A 6,000-nucleotide genomic window follows, 5' to 3' on the forward strand; every position below is an offset into this window, starting at 1 on the left:
TTGATGAGAACAGATGTGTCAACGTGATTATGCTGTTTATATTATTATCATTATTATTGGCTCACAGGGAGATTTCAATCACCTCTTCAGAATTCTTTCCCTGAAAACAGCCTGTGGTGTTCCCTGGAAGCTGAGCGACAACAAGTCTCCCCAAGTTTCCAGTACTCCCCACCTCTTTCGATAGCATTTGAAAATAAATTTGCATTATCGCAACAGCTGCTTGACATTGATTTCTCGTTGGCAGCAGTTATTGGTCTTTGCTGGGATTTGAGTGGCAATAAGCCTCCCCAATGTCCCAGTTCTCTTCGCACTTATTCGGCTGAAGTCTAGTCAGTTCATCTGCCTCTACTTGGTTATTTGGTCTCGCCCTTTGGGAGAGGGGTCAGTGATGTGGCACTGGGGTAGGGTTTTGTTATTATTATTATTATTATTATTATTATTATTATTATTATTAATATTCTTCTTCTTCTTCTTCTTATTATTATTATTATTCAAACATAGTTTACGTGACTCATCTAGGTTTCTACATGTGCCGTACTATTTTTTTACTCTACTATCGGTGATTGCTCACTTTCTTTGATCTCCACGTACTGGTACGCTACAAAACACGAAACAACATCAACTTCATGCAACATCCTGACGAATTCTTACGGGCATGAAATGCAGAATGTTATGCGTATGTTAATTGCCATATATATTTTCATAACTTACTATCACTTACTGGAAATATTTACCTATGACATATGGAGATAACTACTACTACTACTACTACTACTACTACTACTAATAATAATAATAATAATAAACCACTGTGGTGCAAAAAAAAACGCAGAGAAAAAACATCCCTAGCAATTACAGACCTATTATGAATGCATGAGGATGCATAAAATACCAAGCAAGATTATGAATTTAATATAAAATTCAATGAAAACATGTAGACTCGAAGTGATAGTTGATGAACAATACAGAACATAGATTAAAATGCAAAGAGATAACTTCCAAGATGATTTCCTACTACGATTCATTATAGCTATGATTATAGCTTAGCAACATACTAAGAAATTTGCCAAGTCGGATACAAGTTCACGAATATAGATGAAAAAATGAACCACCTAATGTGCATGGATGACCTGAAGTTATTTGTACAAACAAAATGAGGAAAAATGGGAAAAGAACCAACTACATGGACGATTCATAAGGATAATAAAAGATGAGCTTAAAGAAAACACTTGGACATGGCTACAAAATGTAAGTCTAACATAGAAACTGAATCCCTAACAATAGCCGTACAAGATGACGCGATTAGCACAAACCACATAAAAACAAGGATCGACAAGATACGAGAAAACAGCAAATGCAGAATCTGCGGACAGAGAGACGAAACGATAAGCCACATAATAAGCAAATTCAACAAACAAGCTCAATAGGAATAGAAGACTAGAAAGGATCAAGTTGGGAAGGCAGTACACTGGCAATTATGTAAACAACTGAATCGTGAACATCCAGGCAAATGAATCCGAACCAACAGCAGTACTTGAAAATGAAAGTCACACAATCCTACGGAACATGGATATACAAACAGATAAACCCATCGAAGCAAGATGACCGGATGTCATACTAGTTAACAAGAAGGAAAATACCTGTAAGATTGTAGATTTTTCTGTCCATAGAGTAAAGATCAAGGATATGGAGATGCGAAGCAAATACACTGAACCCTAGGAACAATGAGAAAAACTTTTGAAAGAGATCGGACTTCGTCTAAAAAAACTGACACCACACAAAAACGAGGAGGGTCAAGGAAGATGAAAAGATTGAGGAGAAAAAGCACTAGCCCGACCAACGCTGGAGTAGTGCAAAGAGGACTGAGACTTTGGGAAGGTTTGTTTCGACACAAATTCAAATGAAGACTAATGGTCGCAACCAACGAGAAATCCATGGTAAGATGTGGCTACGATAACAAAAATTCATCCGCAATTGTTACCGACAGAGGTGGAGAGTATTGGAAATCTGGGGATACTTGTAATCTAGACTCCAAAGTAGGTCACACATTGTTTTCAAACAGAAAACTTTGATGATGGACTTTGTGACTATTCCTAGAAAATAAGTACTACTACTACTACTACTACTACTACTACTACTACTACTGCTACTACTACTACTACTACTACTAATAATAATAATACTGATAATAATATTATTAATAATAATAATACTAAAAATGTAGTTTTATCCAAACGGGAACGGAGTAATAACAAGAATAGAACAACCGGACCCAATAGAAACTGAACACATCTGAAAGCAAATATGGGGGCAGCCACAAGACCACGACAAACCTATAAATGGGTGAAAGATATTTAAAAAATCCAGAACATTGGAGAAGGAAGAAAAGTAGAAATTAATGAGGAAAAACTTAACTCACCCCTAAAGAAAATAGCAAATTGGAAACGCCAACTCGTGATGGGATATTTGAATATTTGTTACAAATTTAAGGACACGCAATGAAAAACTGCTGCAAGGCGTGCAAAGATGTATCTATGAAACAGGAGTATTAAAATGGATAACTAAAAGAAAAATTACGTTAACACAAAAGATAGCGGAAAAAAGGAACAATCCCAAGCAATTCCAGACTGATAACGTGCTAGGCGACTAATTGGTAAATTTGGACTGCATAACTGAGTGAACAGATTTACTTCTCTCTTAACGTCCGCAAGCTATTGCTCAATATACAAAAAGAATGTAAGCAAATAATACGACAGTCTCTCGATCATTGATCAAAAAATCTTGAGAGGTTTGAGCAAAATTTTAAAAATGCATAAATATGACATGGATTGATTAAAATTAAACCTGCGACAGAATTCCACAAGAATCCCTAAGAATGTACAAGATATCTGACAAGATTATTAATATTTAGAAATCAATGAAAACATGGGGACTGAAACTGACAGTTTCAGGACAGCACCGGACTGAGATAAGAATAAACTGAGGCATCTTTCAAGGGGATTTACTGTCACCACTACTATTTATTATACTGAGCAAATGTAATCATAAATACAAATTTACAGCCACAGAACAAAGAATAAACCACCTCATGTATATGGATGCCCTACACTTTTTTGATAAAAGCAAAAAAAAGAACTGGATTAATTGATAAACACAGCCAACATATTCACTCAGAAAATTGCAATGTAACTAGGGTTCGAAAAGTGTGCATTACTGGAGATAAAAAGGGAAAACTAGAAACATCAGAATATATAGAATTGTCCAAGCAAGAAAAGATGAGATGGCTCAGTATAAATGACATTTAAAAATACCCAGGGACGCTTGATGCAGACACTATCAAATTTACAGGAATAAAATCGAAAATTGGAAAAGGGCGCCTGAGAAGAAAAATGAAATTGTTAGAAAAAAAATATACATTAGAAAAGTAATCTAAGGAATAAACACCTGGGGAGTATCGCTAATGAGATACACTGGACGGTTCACGGGACAGACAGAATAAGAAATTATGCATCTTCATTAGAGGACTAGGAAGTTAATGACAATGCAAAATGCATTTCATCCAAAAGACGATACTGATTGACTCTATAGGAAAAGTGGTGAAGGAGGAAGGAGCTTGGCAAACGTAGAAGACACAAAAAGACTTGAAAAAGTACAACAATCAGAAAATTGATGACCGCAGCGAGAGAACATCGATACAGGAAACGACTAAACTGTTGTGTGTTAATCGTTTATTAATTGACAAGAAAAACACAGTAGCAATTAAATAAAGGTATATTTACAAAAATACATATAAAATATAAATGAGCAATATCTTTTCTCCTGTTAGACTAGCCCTGACGACCATACTCTCCGCATGTCTGTCTCTTACGCCATTTGTAAAACGCTTCACGTTCCTCGAAAGTGACGGCATGGAATAGTTCATTATTCCAAGTAGTAGGCGTACGTCCGCAACAGAAACCGACAACAAGATGAGTGGGAAATTAAAAAGATACACGGACGATTTATGAGAATAATAAAAGAAGAGAACCATAAAAGCACATGGACGTGGCTAAGAAAAGGACACATGAACAGCGAAACAGAATCCCCACTGACAGTTGCACAGAAGAACACAATTCGAATTAATCATATTAAAGCTAAAATAGATAAAACACAAACACAACCAAATAGTAAACATAGACACTGTGGGCAAAAGGACAAAACAGTAAACCACATGTGAATGCAACAAAAAAGCATAAAAAGAATATAAGGAGAGACACGACTACATGGGGAAGGCAGTGCAATAGGAACTCTGTGGACGACTATTCAAGGAATATGCTGATAAATCGTTCAAACACAAACTGGAAACAACTCAAGGAAACGAAAACTACAAAATCCTTTGGTGCATGGAAATATAAGCACATAAACTCGCCCAAGCCACAAAAAAAAAAAAAAAAAAAACAGAATACATACTAATTAATAAGAAGAAAATAAACCGCAAAATTGCTGATTTTGCTGTCTTAGCAGACGACATGGGCAAGATCAAAGAGACTGAAAAACAAAACAAATATGCGGAACTTGTCAAAAAACTGAAAGGAATATGGAACGTGAAAACAATCAATATAATACCAATAATTGTAGGAGCACTAGGAACAGTCCTAGAACACTTGGGAAAAAGACTAAGAGAAATCAAAATCGTTAAGAAGACAGATCATACAACTGACATTAATGTTGACAACAACTAATATCTTAGAGAAAACGTGGAATGCAGACATTAGTCTATATGGGCGACAAATTCTAACCGAATATATAGAAACTGCAAGAGAATTGAGACAAAAACACGCAACCAAGGAAATGTCTACACCAAGAGTAAAAAATGGCCAATCTACCCCTTTCTTTTCTCCTCCCCCTCTAAAAAATAAATCAGCGTCGGCTCAACTGGCACCGACACAAATATTCGAAAAGTATAAAAGGATAGAAAAACTAAGAAGAGAAAGCACATACATAAAAAGTATATACCAGCGCTTTGCTTGAGGAGTACGAAATAGACTAACACTAGGAGAGACTTATGTTCACTCAAATTCAAGTTAATACTAGTGCTAGATATCAGAAAGAAATCAATGGTAAATGGTTGTTGCGATGATGCAAATGGATTTACAAATAGTATAAAAAGAGTTGGAGAGTATGGGGAATCAGGGATAGTTGTTGTCATTAAGACTTTAGGGAACACCAAAAGTTGTACTCACTGAGAATTCTTTGATGATAGGTTGTGTGAAAACTCCTAGTGAGTGTATAATAATAACAATAATAATAATAATACTAATTACAACAATAATAACAATAATAATAACAATAGTAATAATAATAATAATAATAATAATAATAATAATAACAATAATAATAACAATAGTAATAATAATAATAACAATAATAATAACAATAATAATAATAACACCAACAACAATTATAATAATAATAATAATAATAATAATAATAATAATAATAATAATAATAATAATAATAATAACAACATAAATTTAAGGAAAAAATTGCCTATGCAGCAGTATATAGAGTTTGGGATCATATTGTATCGTTTCATACTAAATGGATGGAGAACAGATAAATAATCGGAAAGAAAGAAGAGAACGAGGGGAAGATGATTAATGGAACATAAAATTTTAATAGATTGATGGGTATAGACTACAGCAGAGTTCTGCATCTACGTCGCTTTTTCTCTAACTCTATTTCTCTCTCCTGGGTATCCATAGTTTGCAATTATATATATATATATATATATATATATATATATATATATATATATATATATATATATATAGTAACTACTATTGTACTACCATAAACGTATAGGTCCTGGATATGACCTTAAACTATATCCGATGGTAAGGCCCCAGCTTGCGGGCTTTTGGGAGTGTGGTGGCACCCCTTAATTGCCATTGCTCCCAGATCCACTCTTACCAGGAGTGGTAGTACCTGTTAGGCTTGCAACTATGAGTTAAATAGAAA

Source organism: Euprymna scolopes, chromosome 24, assembly GCF_053919585.1.
Source record: "Euprymna scolopes isolate OS-2025 chromosome 24, ASM5391958v1, whole genome shotgun sequence".
NCBI classification, from domain to species: Eukaryota; Metazoa; Mollusca; class Cephalopoda; order Sepiida; family Sepiolidae; genus Euprymna; species Euprymna scolopes.